This window comes from Macrobrachium rosenbergii, chromosome 42, assembly GCF_040412425.1.
Source record: "Macrobrachium rosenbergii isolate ZJJX-2024 chromosome 42, ASM4041242v1, whole genome shotgun sequence".
Lineage (NCBI taxonomy): Eukaryota > Metazoa > Arthropoda > Malacostraca > Decapoda > Palaemonidae > Macrobrachium > Macrobrachium rosenbergii.
The window spans coordinates 47,733,822-47,755,566 of record NC_089782.1 but is presented as its reverse complement, the minus strand read 5'-3'; the positions used below and the strand labels follow the sequence as shown (position 1 = coordinate 47,755,566).

Below are 21,745 nucleotides of genomic sequence, written 5' to 3'. Positions count from 1 at the left end.
CTGCTCTCCGGCTGGCCCATGTGATGTTCCATTGGATAGGGGACTGTCTAGTGCTCCACATTATAGCGAGAAATTGAAATAAATTCGCCGGTCGGTGGGATTGAACTCCGCCCATCGAAATGCGACGGTCCTCATTGATAGGACTGTCTGGCTCCGTTTGAACGTAGAGCTCCCATGTTCCATCACATCACTTTAAAGAGTGAGTATTATTCTTTTAAAAACATTTTATTTTTGGTGGTTACTTTTAATTGTCTTGCTTGTTTATGGAGAGATCTTTCTCCCTCCTTTTTATGTCTCGTATCACACACATAATGTTGTGGTGTTTATAACAGTTTTGGAACAAATGACAAATTCAACAATAATGTGTATTTTTCCTAACATACAAACCCACAACATCATGTGAATTTTTAATTTCCCACCTCATGCCTCCCCTCTTTCCCGTTCTCTCTCTCATGCATCTTGGGCGAAATATCTCGGTTCCTTCCGGCTATTCACAAATTGGAGGATGCTGGTCTTGCGGGCCTCTTTTATAGCAAATGCTACTCTCTAAAAGCGAGTCTACCATAGCCGTCTGCGCATGTGCGCCTAAGGATACTCCTGTCGCATGATGTTGTGGGTTTGTATGTTAGGAAAACTACAAATTATTGATGAATTTGTCATTTTTCTCCCTATCTTTCTTCGTCTTCTTCGTCATTGTCCTTTTTGACTCTATTCTTTTTCTCCTCGCTGCAGGTTTTGAGGGGAAAAGTTTAACATTGCGTTTGAAGCCTATTAGGCCTCCTTCGGGGCTCTCTTCTCTGTGGGAAAAGGCAGGGGAGTTCGATCACCAACAGTTCATTGTTTTTTCCTGGGTAGAGTTGGCACTGGGTGTTATCCTTTTAGACTTGAGGGCTACTCTGTCTCGTCTTTGTAAGCTTTCCAACTTTCATCAAATTGAGTCTTTTCTCACTGCAACTCCCCGGTGTCACACAGAGAAAGGGTTGTACAACCCAGTTATATGGCTTGTTCACTTCTAGTTACCCAGTCTTCTAATTGGGTTTACGGGGCAGTGGGCTAATAGTGTTCTCTGTCTGTCCATAGTTGTGCAGCTGTGGTGATAGGGGAGCTGGACAGCTCCTCTCACACGACCCATCAGGGCAGCACAGACGAGGGCTTTGCAAGACCTATTCATGCTATTTGTGGGCTTCCATTACCTGTTTCACAGAATGAATTATGGGTAGCATTGGGCTAGTAATGGTCTTTCTGTTTATCCAGGATATAAGGTTTAGGTAATGGGAGTGCTCCCACTCCTGTCAGCACAATTCATCAGGGTCACACAGAGAGAGGGTTGTGTGACCCATTTGTGCAGCTTGTTCACTTCCCATGTACCTGGCATACGGTTGAGGTTTACAGGTGACAAAGGGTTTTTGGTCTTCTTTCTGTTTATCCAGGTTCTCTCTGTCCATCCAAGGTGGGATGACCATGGCAGGAAGGGAGATCTTTGCCCCTTTTACCCTGACTCTTTCAGGTTGCATAAGAGCTCCTTGCATGACCCATTCGCTGTTGGTGAGGGGCATGCACATTTTACAATCAGCACACCTGATCTTTAGACTAAGTTCTCAGTGGCAGCAGGTATCGATATACTTTTTCCTACTCCTCCTCTCCTTCCTCTTCCAAAACTTCCAATGGAGGAGGATGAAGGCAAATTTGCCTGGTTTTTCCCACAAGAAACCTGGTATCGTCTGGCTTTTTCAGCAGCAGAATGAAAGGGGCTCATGCTAGCTGTGCCTCATGCAGTGCTGCACCTGGTGCTTTGCTCACAGGTGCATCTGTATGGGGTCCCTAGGGACCGAGGCATACTGGCACTGGCCTGGCTGGCTAGGCTAACCAGGCTGTCCAGGGGCCATGCACCCTGTCAGTAAGTCCCAGCGGTAGTAAAGGAATCAAGCATGCAGATGCTCTTTTCCCTCCCCTTGCTCTTCCTCTAGGAAGGGCCAGGGTCCCCAGGATTGTAATAGGGGTTATGTAGCAACGTCTTCCAGGCCAAGCAAGCCCTTGTCCACATTCACATGAGCAAGTTCACTAGTCATGACATTGGGTTGTTGTCACCTTGGGTTGACGACTACCCATGGCCTAACTCATCTGGTATAGGCCGTCTTTACCAGGCTGAGCATGGTTGCCAGGGACCATTTGCCTACTACCTCTACTGTACTTCTTTAGATGTTTCCGAGAAGCAAGGGTTAGATATACACGTGGGATAGAATTGGGAACATTCACTCTCCCCAAGCTTTTTTCCTGAAGGCATATGTGCCTGGATTAGTCTTAGGACTGGATGGGCCGTACACCCAGGTGATTGACCAACCCCTTTGGGGATTTGATTGGAGTATATCAGGATGCTGGTGCCTGGGGATCCAAGGGTAACATGCCCCGGGGTGAATTGCAAGGGTTGGTTTCTAGGAGTCATCAAGCTAATGTGTGAATGGGATTGCCTCAAGGAAGGTACCTTGGCACAATCTGCTGATGTTTTTTCCAGGGTTACAGTTTTCTAGCAGTGTATCAGACCAGGTGGATTCTCTGGTGTATGGCATGAGAATCACAAGCCGAATGTTATCAGGACCTGTTAACTCTGTTGTCCAAGGTCCTGAGAGATTTTCTTCTATGGCACAACCTTTGGTATCAGCTGCATGTAGGGAGGTATCATTAGGCCACGGGAGCACTAGTACCACACGCTTGGAGGCTGTCCAGTGTCTTCTCCGAGTGAGAGATTTTTATCTTGTGGTGCTATGAAAATATTGGAATGCTTTCGTTTCCTCAGCAGCTGTCTACCAAAGGTGTGGGCCATCCTCTGCGGTTGGTGTCATAGACAGAGTACCTTTTTGGCTAGAGCTGCACATTAGCAGGTACTGGCTTTCCTTGTCTACTTGACATGAGAAGCTTCTCTCTGTCTCGGTTACTGAAGGCACAGATCAGCTGTAGGCCAGGTTTTGAGACTGAGAAGTAGATCTTTTCTCCTCGAGGGAGAGTTCCATACTCATGAGAAGATTTGAGTAGTGTTTTCCCTTCTGGGAATGTGGACCCCTGGAAGGGAAGTGACTCTTGTCCTTAGGAGTTTGACCTGTAGTCCATACATGTCAAACTCCTAAGACACTATTTTTGTTAGCCCTGACATTAGCATAAGAAGAGGTGAGCTATCTGGTCTCTCACAGTCGATGTATGACTGCTCTGTGGAGGGTGAGTGTGCAGTCTGGGCAAGAGCTCATGAGGGAGCATTGCACTTTCCATAACACTTCGTAGGAACCTGTGGGCTTACCAGGTATTACCTGGGAAACATTGCCCACCAGCCCTTGGATGGGCTTTCCTTGGACTGGGTTGTGGCTGCTCAACAAGTTGGGTAGCTGGCCAGTCTTCCCTTTGGGGACAGATAGCGTCTCATTTAGGTAATTGGTTGGCAAGAGAGAGGTTGGGATAGAGTGGATTCCCTCTCCTCTCTCTCTTGCTTCTAATCTAGTAAAGTAGAATCAGGGTGCCATTCTATATACTGTACAAACTGGACAAACCAGAATGCAGGTTAGCTATTTGACTGGGTACCAGTCTTTTCGTGAGAAATGAGTGGATGCAAGTCTCTCTCCACTTTTGGCAAGGAGAGGAGGATAGACGATAAAACAAACCTCTTGGTGTCATTTATTTGTTTGTCTGTGACACATTTCTCTCAGGTTCTGATGGCATGATTAAGTAATTACTTTACAAATCCATTACTTAATGGTTCAAATGTCTAGCAGCTGCAACATTCCGTATTTGCAGCAGGCGAGATTTGCTTAGTCATCCTTCCTTTGCTCCTAGCTGACCAGGAGTATGGCATTTCCAGGTTGGGCGAATCTACCAGTCAGTGTAGAAGATACTGAGATTTCCTCCTTCCAGTGGATAAGTCTCCTATGTATAGGAACAGATATAAAATTTCAAAATAATTTGTATTTTTCCCAACATACAAACTTACATTTACTGTCCACCTCAGTCAACCCTCTCGTTTGGCACCTGGGCAAGAAGGCAAATTGGAGTGCGGACTGACTGTGGTAGGGTTTCATCCACCTATCAGTAGTTAACTACCTTGTCGGTAAGTTTGTAAGACCGTTTCCAGCTCGCACTCAAAGCAAAATTGCTATGTAAAGAACTTCAAGGCTCTTTGTTTGGAAAAAGACAAATTGCTTTTAAAATTTGATATTTTAAAATCACAGTGATAAAGATTTGTATTCTTGTTACATAAGTGTTCAAGTTTTTTTATGGACCAGAGTGTTAAATTGATTGAGATAAGTAAAAACCTGCCACAGGTGTTCCTAAATTGTTTCATGCCATAGAATGAATTTAAGGCCAAGTCGTGTGTAACTGCGGGATAGCTTGACTACAGTGTTTTAGTTACTTTGAACTTGCATCTCTCTCTCTCTCTCTCTCTCTCTCTCTCTCTCTCTCTCTCTCTCTCTCTCTCTCTCTCTCTCTCTCTGATTTGTGTCTCAGCCCAAAATCATTACATTTTCCTTTGAAGTGAACTCGGTACAGTGTTTGAAATTTTTATCCTGTTTTGTTTGTTACCGTTCCATTTTCCATTTAATTTTCATTGTGAAGGAAGTTGGTATCTCATATTCTTTTCTTGATTTTTTTATGATATGTGATAAATGATTTTATGAACCACATACCCAAAACGACTGTTGTTTGTAAGACAATTTCCTTTTGTTGCACAACCGTGATATTAATACTATTCTTGACCTTCCACTTGTATGTGTTGCATCAGTTGGCATACCTACTAATCTTAATATCTTTTGTTTTGCAGTATTACTTTGTAGATTTGTTTTTTTTTTGTTACTCTTGACTTTTTTATATATTGTAAATTGAGAAATATTTCCAGGTTATCTCAATAATAAATTTTTATGAATTTGCAATATATTAAATAAGATTTAACATAGTTCATTGAGGTCGCTCTTGAGTCCAGACCTATAAGAGTTCAGAGGGTTAACTTGGTGGTTAAGTTGAACTATTGAATAATAATAGTAATAATAGACCTATAAGAGTTCAGAAGGTTAACGTGGTGGTTAAACTATTTAATAATAATAGTAATAACAATAATAAGAATAGTAACAACATACAGTATTATATATTTTTACTGTGTAATATGTATTTATTCCAGTTTTTCTTTAGAGTGTTGTATAAATGATTTTCATTGGGCTAAGAAGTACGAATTTGACTTATATTTGTGTGCCACTTTTATGATGGTTTAATAAAAGACTCTAACAGCTGGTAAAGTCACTCTCAAGATGCCTATACATTGTACATTATAGACAGTATAATTGAAACTTTAAAACGAGTAACTCTCAATGAGTGTACAAAACAAATGCACAGTATCACTGGGGTGCTTCAAAGTTACTGTCATAGATATTTTCATTATTAGCAAGTCACTCCTGATTATCAGGTTTCATGCAAGGTCAGTGATATTTTATATTATTGTATATGGGTGTTTTATTTTTAAATCAAAATGTAGTAATAATTCTTTAAAGTACTACCAGGTATATGTTTTATTTTTTTTATCATTCATCATCATCAATTGTTGTTTTGTACTATGATGTTCGGTTGAATATCCTATCTTAGGTTTTTTGTAGAAAAATTACAATACTGTATTATTATTATTGTTGCCCTATACAAAACTTTCACTGTCAGGTTTAATGATATCTTGGTACACTTATAACTTCATCTTGAAATGAAGTCAGAAATCACCCATTAATTTCCTTATATTAAAAAAAATGTTAGGTGCTGGGTCGTTGTATTTTACAAAGAAAATATATGGTCCTCCTCTCATTTAAAGAATTATTGGTAGGTAGTTATTTTACTCCCTTCATGACTGTATGTTTTATTTTTTAATTATGTAAAGAGTTTCTTTACTTTATATTTTTTCATTGACTGAAGCAGCTTTGATCATTATTAATTCATAACAAAATTGGGAGACTTTTACGCATTTAGTCGCAGAAGAAATAACAGAAGTGACAACAAATGAAGCAGTTATATCGATACAGTCACGAAAAATATAACCAAAGCATGGACCCAAGACATGTCACAAAGCATATAATATATTTTTACCTCAGTTGTTTCTTTAAAATAACTGATGAGAGATGGAAAAAGACCAGACTTGTCGTATTGAATAAAAAACTTCATACAGAAAATGATGTCAGAACTAATAAATTTGATTTCCTTACCCAGGATGTAAGAATGAGAAATTAATTCATTTAAAAATAAAGCTCCAGGGAAAGTAAAATTAATAAAAAAGTTAACAGTAATTGCTCTACAACGATTCCAATTGATAAATCTCAAAAAATCCCCGTAGGGCGTTAGTCGTGTCAGTGCATCTCATGCGGTGTAATGTAGGCAATACTGGAGGTTCTTTGCAGCGTCCTTCGGCTCTCATTTAAACTGCAAATTTTTGAGTGCCCAGATTTGAAAACAAATATGCATCTCTTATCATTTTCAGTTCGACAAATTACAAAATATCTGAAGCCTGTCATTTATTTACCTCAGTGGTCTGGATGAACTACTTGATAATAATCCAGTAAAAATATAGGCATATTGCAGAGGACAAAAACGACCAGATGGGGTAAAATGGAAACAATTTCTAAAACAGATTGCAAAAGTATATTTTTCTTTACCATTGTGAATCATAACAATCTCTACCAAGGAATTACAAGCAATTAATTAATGCAAATTCATAATTGTAACTAAAATCAAAGGGCAGGGAACCAATACTTGGAATGTAGCCTACAATGTGGTTACAGTGAATAGCAGTGCAAGAAAAAGCCATGAAAAATTGTCAGACATAAAGAAGTATAGCCAGAAATTAACAGAGACAGTAAGAATATTAAAATGATTAAGGGTTCTGACACTCCATATTGGAGAAAAGTGGCGGCATTCCTACCAGCAAAAGAACTATAGCCAGAATTTGAATAAAATAACAAAGGAAGTCCAGTAAATAATATATCTAAAGATTTAAGATGAAATTCAGTAACAAGTAGGATTTTTTAAAAAGTTCAAGAAGGAAGAAGTACAACAATAGCCAGAGCCAAGTAATGGAAGTCTTGGATGCAACAAGATATAAAACTAAAATGATGTGCAATTGGGTCTCCCCCTACGCGTTTGTCTTCTATTATGCTTCATCAAAACCCTGTCATTCCTTATCTCCAACGCTCCCCTGTCGTATATATTCTGCCTCGACCTAGTTCAAGGTGTATTGTTTGTTAATTTATTTTGTGTTCAGCTGAAGATTTGTTTGCCAGGTTTTTTTTATACAGTATATAAAGCTTTGGTCTTCATACCAAACAAAGATATTAGTGTTTCAGCAGCATGGTGCCATAATTTATGTACAAAGATAAATGTAAATGAGCCAGTATCAAAATTTAATCATGTTGGAATTGTTACATAATGCACATTGACAGTTACACTTTGCTCCTCTTTTTGTAATATAAAAACTAGAATGTAGTCAGAAGCTGGTTGTACAAGATAAATATTTAACACTGAAATTCCGGCTTCATCCTCACTGCGGTTTTTAACAAGGAAAGTCATATTTTTGTAGGTGAAGTGAAGTACAGTGCTTCGAGTTTGATACAGTTTAGCTTTATATTGTACAATGCTAGCATTGTTTACTTGAAGCCATTAAGATACAGTATTGTGTAGAGAATGGTCTGTTATAGATTTAATTACGGTATGCAGTAGTTGCAAATTAGGTAATAACAGTGACATTTTTCCTTTTGTTAACCGTGAATTATATATTTTAGTATAACACTTGATGATGACATACTCGAGGTCTGAATTGTCTTATTAAATGAAGAAAAATATGTAACATTGTATAAAGTTTTTTTGTTTTACTCCACATTTTTATATTGAAGTTTCTCATGTAAATTACAGTATAGTAGATTTACAACTATGGCGTTTCCTTTCTACCTTAAGAGTTACTTTATAGTCTAAGATCGGTTGAATGAATCCCATGAAAACTAACTCTTGGGGGGTGGGCGGGGTTAGTGGACCTCACGCGGTGCATAGTAGACATTACTAAAGGGTGTTTGCACTTTCCCTTTGGTCCAAAGTTGCCCTCGCTTCTTTTCATGAATCTTGCTGTTCAACCTCTAAAACTATTGCCTCTTGGTGCAACCGTGGGGGTTTCCCCAGTTCTACCTTTAGACCCATGTAGGCTACTCCATCATTTAGTTTGAGGGTTTCTCTCTTGCTGTCCAACCACTCCAGTCCCAGTTTCAACTGTCTTAAGCACCGAATAGTTGAAGTTGCTCAGTGCTTGGCTTGACAGCCTAAATTCTATTAATCAAATCCTATCCATTCAAAAGAACAGCCAAGAGACGTAAATTGAAAGGAGAAAGGAAATAAAATTAGAGGAGAAATGAAGAGGATATGGGAAATAAATGACTTAGGAGGATTAAGGAGGCATCGAGGAAAAAAAATGCCAGAACAGAGGGAGAGAGAGTTTTTATACACAGGTAGGCTATAGAGATCCTCTTGTTTAACAAGCATGCTCATGACTAAGTAAAGGGGAAAAAACACACTCGACTGTTTTTTAAATAACAAAAGGAATTTAAAAATTTTGTTTTCAGTTGACAGACGTAGGCAACAAGGCACGTTGTTCAGTGTTCTTTATTGTTCAGTGACGTTGTTGGCTGTGTGGACGTCGCCTGACGAACAACTGTCAACTCGTTAGTTTAGTCATTTATTCCAGCGAAACCCCTTGACGTGTTTAGTTACTCTTTTGCCTAGTGAATAACCGACAGTGAATCAATATTCTTATTAATACTTTTGTTAAAAATGCGGATTCATACTTCTGATATGCCTATCGACGTTGTAATCGTAAGTAGTCTGTATTTGTTTCAACTTTGGCTCAGCTGAGGATTAGGCTTATTTTGGGGATGGTTTGGACCCTGGGTTATTGTTGGTCACATTTCAACACTAGGCCAGTATACTATGTTCTTCAGACCCTGATAAAAATTACGTGGCTCTTTATCAAGTAGAAAATAGTATCAGCCTGGCCAAGTAGGGGCAAGCAGTGATTTAATTGGTAGGGACAAAGCTGTTGTTTCAGCTCTGAACACTGGCAGGGCTACCGGTAGTAACAATAATATTTTTTTCCTTTGTTTTGTTTTAATGGGGTTCTGCATACATTTCAAGCAGTAGTGGTAGCAAAAAGGCAGTAATGTTTAGCCTACAATTTCATGGATAGCGTTCGTCTGACGACATTCGTGTTCCGTTCGATGTTTAGATCTCCTGAATGATAATTTAGGCTATATTGCCTTTCATAAGAATACACTAATTACAGTTAATACAGCAAAGAGGAGAATGCAAGTTTACAAAATTGTCAGCGTAAGATAGTTTATTTCTCCTTTCACTGGGCTAGGTGAGTTGAGAGGGGTCTAGTTGGACTGATACTCTTGTAACAGTTTATTCCGCTAATTAAATATTCATATTTATTTTGATGCGATTATACTTGAAGAATATTTGGGTTAACATTTGATTTTTACAGGAATTAAGGCAAATATGCATCCGTGATTTCACCAGTTTAGGATGGCGTAAGGATGTAGTAAAACATGGGAAAAATTTACAAAGTGAATTGAAATTTCTGCATGAACATTTATGGTTCAATCATGGCATCCCGCAAACGGCATTGACGAGGCCAAATTTTGTTTTGTTTACCAAGAATTAACCCCAAAAGCAATCTTTTAAGAATTTTCATGGCCCAATTATGGCAGTAAACTATCTCCCCCTCAGTAACAATAAATGAGTTTATTTGTATTTTCATAAAAGACACAGGGAGCTAGGCTATCCACCCTTTCTATAATCCTAGCAATGCAGGTTGGGTTGCGAATGTGCAGTAAGTTATACGTTTTAGTTAAAGAATACGCGCTATGGGGTTATTCATTTTCCATAACTCTGCTTCTCATCATACAAGCTGGTGGCCCATGAACATATAAGAGTGCAGAACAGAATATGTGATGAGGAAACAATTTATTAATGATCATGTTTTAACAACACTGCATGTAGCCATGGAGTGGCGTAGATTCGGATTCACGTTGCGTTTGGTACTAAACGAAATCATTGCTTCAAAAATTTTTCCATGCTTTTCGTCCCTTTTTAATAATTAAGGTATTGTACGAGAAAATATAACGTTTTGTAAAGTGCAGTGACTGATTTCGAATTTTAAATTTGAGTTACAAATGCTTTTAATTAAGCTCTTCGGTGTTAGAAGATAGGCTGCAGTAATCTAATTTTTATTTTTATGGGGAATATTGATTGTTATTCACTGGGTTAAAACACCCAGTGAATTGTGGAGCTCCAGTTATAGAGTATACCGTATATATTTCAGAATGTTTCTGTACTAATGTGTATGGAATTAATTTGCCGGTCTCACAGAGCGTCGAAGGTGGAGTGGGACCGGCAAAAAGAAAGCAAACCACAAACTACTGTGCGACGGTGGTGCCGGAATTCAGATTGTATTGTACTGTACAATATCTTACAGTACACGATGTTGCTTACTGATGCAGTACCCCGATGTTGGCCCGACGATATAGGATACATTGACGAATTTATTTTACAGTATTACTATAGAGGGACAAACAAAAAATCGTGAAATATGGATTATATCTCTTTATTCACATAGGTCATAGGGCAGGGATCCCGTGTTAATCATGGACAGGCTCTGGGGATTGGGAGAACCCATATTATCACTGTTAATAGTAGTATGTACCCATGGTGTTAAAGTGGAAGGCAAAATTTTAATAATTATATAGTACTTGTAATATATCGAATACAATATGCACTTGTTAAAGTACAGTTCACCCAGATGTTAATATTTGTATGTGAGAGATAGGTAAATAAGTAAATTTCATTCTTTTTCCTGATTCCCAAGCTTAACTCAAAAACGTCATCAGCCTATACTGAGTCATTCAATTCATTGTGAAAAGCTTGTTTATTTTATATTAGCTTCTTGCCTAAATCCTTTTAAGCGGTGATTATTTTCTCTTGATTATTTGCTTTTATTTTTAAAACGATAATTCCAATCACCCATTCAACGAGTTTATCTTATAATATGTGAAGCAGATTAATTTGTAAATGGGAATGCGATAAAACTTGCCTGTGCAGATTATGCTTTTGTTTATTCAGGCTGATTGATTGAAAACTAAACAAATGAAATGACCGTATTGTGAATATTTGTAAGACGATGAATAACTGCAGAGACCAAAATGTCTGTAGCAGTCCTTGCACCTCGTTCAAACTTATGCGATTTGATTCATCACTGGGACAGGAGAATCCCACAGTCACTGATGCAGACTTCGGTTATATCCTTTGCTGCGACAGGGCCTCCGTTAAGATGTTCAGGCCATCCTCGACCACATACCAAAACAGCCGGGAAGTTCGAACCCGTCGCAATTTTGGGTGTGGATGGCAAACCGACACGCCCTCTCCTCCTCCCAACCCCAGCCACCGACCACGCCCGCCTTCCACGGCCTCTTGTAAATCTTTTGCATGTGCTCCGTTGTCCAGTTGGGTCCTGCCACCAGAGCCTTCCCTCCTTCGCCGTCGTTAGACTCGTAGTCTCCGAAGAAGACGCTCTCTGGTCCACTCGCCCTGGTACATCACCTTCAGGATGTTCGTCCGTGCGTAGGAAGGCCCGAGTTCGCCAGTGCAAAGCAAGGAAACTGGCGGGCGAAATTCGTGTCTGGGGCCAGGCGTATGAGAAGTCGGCCGAGTGTTTGGTCTTCAACAGACAGTTCTATGAACGCCAGTCGATGAGAAATGTCCACCAGTTGTATGACGTCGCTGTGCTGGGAATTATTAATAATAATAATAATAATAATAATAATAATAATAATAATAATAATAATAATAATAATAACAGTTTCAAATGAACTCAAGGCTTTGAAATAAGTAGGTCTACTTTTATGTTAATGAACTTAGGTGAATTTTTTATTCTGTAGATTCTATTAGTTGGGCTGAGTCAGAGTTCCCTGTTTAATTTGCCTTTAAAGAAATAATTTGTTATTAATTAAAGACGAAGAGCCTGGATTCTCAATTTGGGGTTTGAGGAAGTGTTTCTAAGATGCACTGAGCTACTGACTGAAATAAATTCATATATATATATATATATATATATATATATATATATATATATATGTATATATATATATATATATATATATATATATATATATATATATATATGTATATATATATATATATATATATATATATATATATATATATATATATATATATATATATAATGTGTGTGTGTGCATGTGTATTTTGAGCGAGAGAGACAGACAGACCTTGAACAAGTCATTATATTAAAACCATAGTCTTACCATGCTCAGTAACACATTAAGATAGCATAGGTCCATGGTTAGGTAACACAAGGGGCTATTTAGTAAAGCGATGAGAACCCTCTGAATGGTGGTTTTACCTTCAAGAGGTAGGAGTCACTGGGAGGATGCTCTGTGGTCTCCAGCGCGTGGAGAAATACCCTCTGCTTTTGGTCGAGGGAGATTTTAGCATAGCGTCTCTTCCCAGTTCCACTGACTTGGTCGTTTTCCTGAACTGCGAAGACTCTGTTTGTCTGTATAGCTTTCGTGGTCTTTCCATTCTTTGCTATGAGGTCTTGAACCTGCGGTTAGAGTTTTGGATGAGAAGGGTAAGGAAGGATAAGGTTATGACTTACAGAGACAAATGTCTGAGGACAACGTGCTTAAAGATGTGCTTTGAACCCATACACAGTGCTGCTCATTTTCCGTTTCGAAAATTCCGCCATTTTTCTTCCTAAGGTAAACAAAATCGGTATTGAGGACTAAATGGTACGTATATTCGAGGTGATATTAATACAAGGTTTTTAGTTTTTGTTTATTTCTTGTACACTAATCTTAGTAGCTTAGTGAATCAGAATCATTAATTGTATTGGTTTCTGTGGTTCAATAAGTAAGTTTATCATACTCATAGGAAATAATAAAAAGTAAAGGTAAAATAATAAAATGACCTGTTTCATCATCGTCGGCAGAATTTTACATTCGCACATGTTCTTGGGAACCATTTCACAGCAGAATAAATTATCTTGTCATTTAATGCAAGACTGATATTGACTCTATTTTAAAATTATAGATGCGTGAAAATATAAATAATTTTTTCTTGCGCAGTTTATAATGGTATTTAAACTCACAACAAATTTTATTTAGTGGTACTAAATTTCATTCAATATACTGTATATGTATGTATATATATATATGTATATATATATATATATATATATATATATATACAGTATTTGATGACAGTATATATATATATATATACATACTTATATATATATATCGATTGTATATATGTATATGTATATATGTATATATATATATATATATATATATATATATATATATATATATATATTATATATATATATATATATATATATATATATATATATATATATATATATATATATATATATATATATATAATATATATATACACACACACACACATATATATATATATATATATATATATATATATATATATATATATATATATATATATATATATATATATATAGAATCCAAACCAGCTGGAAATTACAGCAAAAGCCCTGTGGAAAACGGTAACCAATGAGTTTAATTTAAAGTTAAAACAGCAATGACAATGAAAATTCAAACCGTGACCGGTAAAGGTCTTATTTCTAAATACTGACAAATTAAAACGGTCATTTTCTCGAGTGACTAAAACGTCAAGAAAGGGTAACTTGTCGTTTTCATGCTCCATGGTGGCTTGATATTTGTATGTGTTTTGTCAGCATACCGGAGAAACGTCAGCCATTTCTATGTCTCACAGGGGTTTTACTGTAACTCCCAGCTGGTTTGGATTCAATAATGAAGTAACTTGTTTATACAAATACTTTTTAGGAACTGTTACCCTTCCAGACTTTTTTTTTATACATGTTTAAATATATTTATGAATAATAGATATATACCCAAATTACAGATAACCACAGCTCCTAAGATTAAGTCTAACTTGATTCATGCACTTTTTTACAGCAAACAACCTTAGTCAACAGTATGCACCTGCCATTAACTGTAAATTGATTCTAGTTAATCCTCTTGCTATTATAAGTCGATATTCCAGTACAAAGACAAAATTAGCCCCTCTTATGACTTCAAACATCGTTTATTTATTTTCTTGCCCCTGATGTAGTCAGGGGGAGATACGTGGGTGCCTCACGCCGCCTGCTGAAAGCTCGAATTGATTATCATAAGGTGTTCAGTTACAGGACTGGAAAATGATCTAATCCGTAGTTCTCAGATATTCGAGAACACGCCAAAAGGTGTAAGAGTGAAATATATTATAAAAATTTTAAAATACTTTCCAAAGCTCCCAATTCTTCGCTTCCTATCTTTGAATCACTTTTTATTAAACTACTAGTACCAAGATTGAATACCCAAACTGCCTAAACAACTCTTTATCTGACATGAGTTTACCCCGGCCTGCAATTCTTTCTCTATGCCACTCTGCTTTTGCACTTCGTCCAACTGGTAACGTCTTTCTACATTTTTTCCTCATATAACTTTGTTTTATATTTTGGTTGTAATTTTAAAAGTATGAGTCTGTTTTTATAATTATATTTTAATGTATTATCCCAGCTTTGATAATGAGAAACGTCAACAATAAGCAATAAAAATGCCGTTACTGTGGAGGTCTTCCTGCTCCTGTGCATTTTATCACTTTGGCTGATTCGCCTGCCTTTTCCGTTCACACACACACACACACACACACACACACACACACACACACACACACACACACACACATATATATATATATATATATATATACTGTATACATCACTGGCCCTGGAAGCTACAACATGTGAAAATAACCGAAAACGACAGATATTAGTGTCTAATCCATAGTTTTGAGGTTGCTGAGGTTCAGTCAAGGGTAAGGTTTGTAGGATGCCGTCTGGTCAGTCTATATTGTGTGTGGCAGATTGGTATATGCGTTTAATTATGTCATGTTGCACCGCTGTATATTGTGTTTTTATGGGTGATACTGGGCCATAGTTTATATTGGGGAGTGTTCGGGGAAGAATTTACTAAGTGCGGTGTATTTAATTGTGTTATCTCGACTGTTTATGTGTGTATAAATACGAGCAGCGTGTTATTTCTGTGCAGGCAAGTGGGCTTGTTTTTCTTTGGTGGGAAGATTTCGCACCGTTGTTGTCAGGCAGAACTTCCGTCAGTGTGCAGTTATTGCCTTGGTTATTTGATTTCTTCCCTTATTATGTTTTTTTTTTTTTAAGACATGACACGAATGTCCTTTATCATTTGTTATGATTCGGCGACATCTTTTTCCTCTGGTTATGATTCTTTTTTTTTTTTTTTTTTACCGGTATTGCGTGCTTTTATTTCGAACTGTTTTTTTTAGTTGCGTACATACGTGTGTAAGAGGGGGTTCTTTTCTTGGGGCTGGAATTGCGGGTATGAGCTTACTCTGCAATTTTTCCTTGGCAACAGAGGTCAAGTAGTGGACGCGTCTCAAAGGTTTTGCTTTTGCACTCAACGATTTTTCTGTTTGGTTTTGCAAAGCAAGGTGTTGTGGGGAATAGGGGGAAATTGGTGTATGGGAGGGGAGACTTTTTGCACTTGGGGGGAAGGGAACAAATTTTCTTTCTTCTCCTGTCTCCTCCTTTTCGTTTGCTCTAGTCCAATTTTCTTTACTTGAGAGTAGACTTGCGTTCTCTTTCGCGGAGGGTGGACTGGTGTTTTTTTTTTTTTTGCCCCTGAAGACTTAATGTTCATCTTGACCTACTTTGCGGTCAGCTGTGCGTGGGCCCATCGATGTGTTTGTTTTTCTGTGGAGTTATAAATTGATTGTGGGTTTAATTAATAATTCCTTTGATTTTGTGTTAATTGTTGGAATAAAGGAGAATAACTTTGTGGGGCTCTTCCTGTATGAGATTTTTGGAGAGAATCCTTTCTTTGTCTTTAGTTGTCTTTTCTTCTTTAGTTTTTTCTACTTTTATTTTTTAGGGTTTCCTTCCACATGACTTGGGAAATATTTTTTTTTGCAACTTTTGCATTTGTGATCAGCCAAGAGGAGTTAGGCTGCCGCTATGCCCTCGAGGAAGGGTAAAGGATTAGCAAGGCTATTTAAGAAGGGGAAAGCTGGGAAAATGGCTGAAGGGTACACTGACCAGACTTTGCTTCATAAAATCACAGTGGTCGCATCAGGAGTTCGTCCATTCCAAGGGGTCGTGGACGGTGTTCTTTCTCAACCAGTGCAGATTTTTATTGAGTGTGTAACAATTTTATAAATGCTAAGGGAATTAAAGATGACATAGAGGCATCCGGGGAAGCTAAGACTCTATTAGATATTAATAAAGGCGATCTAGGTCATTGTTGTCGCAGTCATCAATTCGCCAGGTGCAAGACTTGGTCGGGTCTCAAGAATTTCTTAGGACAGCCTATGGTGTTGAGGAGCGGAGATTCCGTCCGTGATATAAGGAGTTTTTATAAAATTCGGAAGGGCCAAAAGTCGATGGTTGAGTTTAGTTCTCAGCTTTTCGACGCCGCGGGAGAGTTTGTAGAGAAATTGAAAGGGTCTCCACGGGCACTGTTTGACACTATCTCCTTGGATAACCTTCATAAATTGTTGCAATTCGCTTGGACGTTAAATGTCCCTGATGCTATAGTGGATAGTTTTGACAAGATTATAGATCCTACGTCTGATGAGGCATTAATTTTTTCTCAGGTTCGTAAGATTATGTCGAAATGCCCGACAGTTGATAGTACATTTTTTGATGGGGTATCGAAGACTTCTGTGTTTCAAAGAACCTATCACAAGGGGATTCAGCCTTTGCTCGTGGCAGTTGTTGCAGGAAAGTGGAAATTGACAGAGAGGCCAATGTAACTTCCAGTGGCCCTTTTGCCAAAGTTGACAGTAATAGGAAATTTGTGGATCAGACGCCACAGTTTCGTTGTTTTAATTGTAATATGCAGGGACACACTAAGAGGTTTTGCCGAGTTACAGTAAACATTCTGGCAGTTGTAAGAGTTCTGATCACTCTTGGCGGTCTTGTCCGTCTCTTAAACGGGATAATGTTAGACCTGCATTTCAGAGTTTTGGTAACTAGGGTAAGAAAGCTCCTAAAGGGGTTTTTTCAAAGGGATCTAGTGATTGGCGAAAATTTGCGGGAGGTCGATCAGTTGGAAAGGAAAGGGTGAGTTTTCCTGTTACATAGGACTTCTAGCTGAGGCCCCGGAGTCGAAGCCAATATCATTGTGAGAGGGTCAGTGTGCAGAGCCGATGTTTTATTATTTATTGACACTGGCGCCTCTGCCAACCTAATGAATTATGGTTTATATCGATCGATGTTTCCCGATTGTTATTTGAGACCTACTGAAGAGAAAGTGTGTGATGCTCAGGCCCGTAGGTTGGATGTTTTAGGTTCCACGGATGTCTGCTTTTCCTCTGGGTAATAGAGTTATCACAGAGCCATTTTTGGATATACAGGGTGCTGCTTTGGGTGACACATTTTTGTTGGGTCATCAGGCACGTCGACGGAACCATATCTCAGCTCATACAGGGGTAGGAGGTATAACTGTTGGGGTACCTGGGGTTTTGTCCTGTACGAGGAGATGGATGAGATTGATGGGGTGATTTGGTCAGGGATAACGATAAGGATCGCGAGTTGATAACAGTTTATTGTATAGGTTGATACTGAACATGTTTCTGGGGGAAAAGTTTTAGAAGGGTATCTTGTCTGAAGGAGTTGTTTTGTGCCCGGGTATGTTGCTCTGGTGAAAGTACGAGTGAAAGACGTGAAAATGCCCGGCCAAATGTGTGTGAGTAAAGGTACTGACAAGCTCGAGGGTATAGCTAGTACAGTTTCTATAAGTAATGTGTCAAATACAGGGTTACTTGGGTAGAGTTACTAAACTGTAACGATTCAGTTAGAAGATAGAAGGGTACTTTATTTTAGATTTTGAAGAGTGGGTTGATGAGGATAATTCAGTGCTCTTGTAGGGTACCACAACATGAAATATGAAAAGAATACAGAATCCAAACCACCGAGCAAGACCACGAAGAAATCCACGGATTTTTGAATGAATAATTCAATAAGAACACTTTCCTCATCTCGCACATTGTCTTTTTCCGATATGAACATTGGCCAGTTGCTGACCAACGTCGCTGAACCTGAAAAGGAATTATAAAGATCCTGTATAAGATAAATTCGCAAACTACAGTCATCCTTTTCAATAAGACCTGCCTGAAAGAGGGTCTACTCCCCTCAAATCATAATAATTGTAATCTTATTTATCATTTATTTATTACTGTTATTAACTTTCATGATTTGGAGTTGAACAACAAGTCTTTTGGCAACCAGAGGTTAATTCGCCTCATGTCAGGAACTAATTTTAGCTCTCCACTGGATAAACCTTTGTCTGTTACTTAAGAACTGATGTTCTTTTCCTCTCCACCTAAGTCAGGTGGGAGGTGTAAACCTCATATTTTATGTAGGTTCTATCTCACCCAAATGCGCAGAAAACACAGCGAAGGTACCTGGGCACCAAAAAAAGAAAAAATATGCATTCCAAAATAACGCATTTTTATGATTCTGCCCCATAGCAGTACGGAAATTTATTGAGTGTTGCATGTGCACGCAAGTATGTTAAAAGTGACGTTAAAATCTCTCTCTCTCTCTCTCTCTCTCTCTCTCTCTCTCTCTCTCTCTCTCTCTCTCTCTCTCTCTCTCTCTGTATCGTATTTTCTTCCGCATTTCATATTTATATGTCGCCAAGAGAAAATATTTTTTCAATCATAGAGACATTTGTTAAATTTTACAGGAAATCCAATAACTGGTTTAGTTACAGGCATATCAATCATTGCTCTAGTTACATGCATTTTACTAATTGTTTTAGAGCTGTTTTAAAACAAAAGTCATAAAGACAACTGAAGTTCCTTGGCACTCCTACAACAGGAAACATTTCCCGTAGGGGGTTAGTGCCGTCAGTTTGGTATCGTTCTCAGCTAGCTCTCTGTTGGGCCCGCGTTCGATTCTCCGGCCGGCCAATGAAGAATTGAGAAATTTATTTCTGGTAATAGAAATTAATTTCTCGTTACAATGTGGTTCGGATTCCACAATAAGTTGTAGGTCCCGTTGCTAGGTAACCAATTGGTTCTTAGCCACGTAAAATAAATCTAACCCTCTGGGCCAGCCCTAGGAGAGCTGTTAATCAGCTCAGTGGTGTGGTTAAACTGAGGTATACTTAACTTTTTCACCTCATGCGGTGCACTGTAGGCATTACTTAAGGTTCTTTGCAGTGTGCCTTCGGCCCATAGCTGCAACCCCTTTCGTTCCTTTTACTCCACCTCCTTTCATATTCTATTTCTTCCACCTTACTTTCCACCCTCTCCGAACAATTTTTTAAACTTTCTGTCAATTTCCGTTTCAGCGCTGAATGACCTCATTGGTCCCAGTGCTTGGCCTTTGGCCTAAATTTTATATTCAATTCAATACAACAGGAAACACGAGTGAAGAAGAGGGGTTGGTATAAAAGCAATAAAAAGAAGGAAAGTGTAAAAGAAATAAAAAGAAAAAACAAAGTGGTTATCACGTTTCCTGTAGCTGACTTTGATGTACTGATGGCTGGCAAGGTAAATTGTACTTGAAAAAATAAAACCAGTTGCTTCCATTTTCCTTCCATCGCTCTTCGGCTTCTGAACAGCAGTTCAGAAGGCTGAGAGTAAATTCGTCAAAAGACATTTTTCTTGAGACTATTTTCTTATGTGTATCAATTTTAGTTTTCTGTAAAGGAAGCTGTTGTGCCGGCTTTGTCTGTCCGTCCGCACTTTATTCTGTCCTCCCTCAGATCTTAAAACTACTGAAGCTAGGGGCTGCAAATTGGTATGTTGATCATCCACCCTCCAGTCACCAAATTTACCAAACTGCAGCCATCTAGCCTCATTAGTTTTTATTTTATTTAAGATTAAAGTTATCCATAATCGTGATTCTGGCAACGATATAGATAGGCCATCACCGTTTCTGAATGTAGTGGGACAACTACTTCCTCCACAGCCCTTGCTACAACTGCTGCTCCCAACCCTTTTGTCAGTTCCAGAACCCTACCGTAGCTGATGCTGATTCCAAGTTGATGAAGTTTATCAATTATATGATGCTTTTTGGGTTTTTGCAAAGACCAAAGTCCCAGGTATACTGGAAACAGGAGTTCCCTTGGAATGTCTGGTAACTGCTGAATATGCAGAATGTCTGGTAACTGTTGAATATGCTGAGTCTTCCGGCAGTTTTAATACAAAAGTTGTGCTAAAGGTAGATAAGTATATGATGATCCATATTTAAGTTGGGATTTTATATCCCCACGCCCACGTTTTTGCAGCACTCTTACTTTTAGCAAACTTGGTGGCACAGATTCTCTTTTAGTGTCTGCTGTTAAGGTTCCATCAAATTCTGTCTTATGTTTAAGCATCTGCTTCCTGAATATCTTGGCTGCTTTGACCCTGATTAGTGCATCATTTTAGTCACATGCCATGGCTAGGGTTTCTCCCACTTTCCCCTTGTAGGCAAGCCAAATCTCTGCTCCTTTACCTGAAGGCCTCCAGTTCTGGGAAATGGACAAGTATCTGTTCTTTCACCCGTGTTCGATATACAAAGGAAACGCCAACAGCAGTCTTTCTTGTACAGATGATAATGTTCTACCATCATGAAGTAGCAGCTCCAATCTGTAACCTGCTACATGCCTCTTGTCTGTACTGCACATAATCATGGGAACTCAACAAGGTTCTTTCCCTGTCGTGCATGCCTGTCAGATAAAATGCGAGCTAAATATAGTCCTGGGAAACAATATCTCCAGCACTAAACCTGACCAAAAGTTTCTCAGCCAGCAAGTTGGTGGCACATCGTTGCAGCTTTTCATGTAAAGGCAATGCCATGGCCATTTGTAAATCTTTGATTTACAAATGGTTAGTCACAAATAAAACAAATTCCTTCTTTCTCAGTCTTAGATGCCTCTGCATCTTCTTCACGTGCCTTTTAGGTACTAAGTGTGAATTTTGCATATGGGGCATCATCTTCTCTTGTCTTGCACAATAACTTCCTTTTCCTTTCCAGTTATGTGGTTTTGATATTTAGCTTTGTTCTTTTCAAAGGTCTATTGATTCAGTCACCTATGTCAAGCCTTTGGGATCAAATGGTATAGACATTGCATACATGTTGTAAAATTCAGGAAAGTTTGTAACAAGGGTAACCGGATGAATCCACTGGTCTTTCATGTGTCTTCTTGGAACAAGCAGCAAAGCTTCCTGTTAGTCTGACTATCTCCTTTGAGGAAAGACTTTGATTTCAAGATTGTGCTGCCATTGTTTTTGTTCCATAGGATGAGGATCTGTACATTTATGCGCTTTCAGATATTGAGTACAACTAGGCTCAGATATGCTATAATCCTACGCTTAGCCCTATCATTCTACCAATGATATTTGATTCCCCGTGTGATCTGTACACCTTCCAGAAGACTATAGCGCTCTCCTCTTTGGCTCAACTCTCCCACAATGACACATCCTGTCAATTCATGCGGGATGTTTAACAGCATTTGAGAAACTAATGACATATGTCTACCATAAGGCAGTATTGAACTCTTGCCGAGTCTCACAGCTATCAGTCAGTGTGTGTTTGGTAGTG

The 21,745-nt window shown here is 38.5% G+C and overlaps 1 long non-coding RNA gene across 2 annotated transcripts in view; it reads right to left on the bottom strand.

The window, feature by feature from the left end:
• Positions 1–11,471: 11,471 nt before the first annotated feature.
• LOC136827676 (uncharacterized) overlaps positions 11,472–21,745 on the bottom strand; it is a 15,347-nt gene continuing 5,073 nt past the window's right edge. The window contains exons 3-4 of one of the 2 annotated variants that reach the window (XR_010849837.1): positions 12,470–12,670; positions 11,472–11,831 (exon numbers count right to left, since the gene is read on the bottom strand). This is a non-coding gene — a long non-coding RNA (uncharacterized lncRNA). The remainder of the gene's footprint in view (positions 11,832–12,469; positions 12,671–21,745) is intronic. The other variant, XR_010849836.1, reaches the window with a different exon arrangement.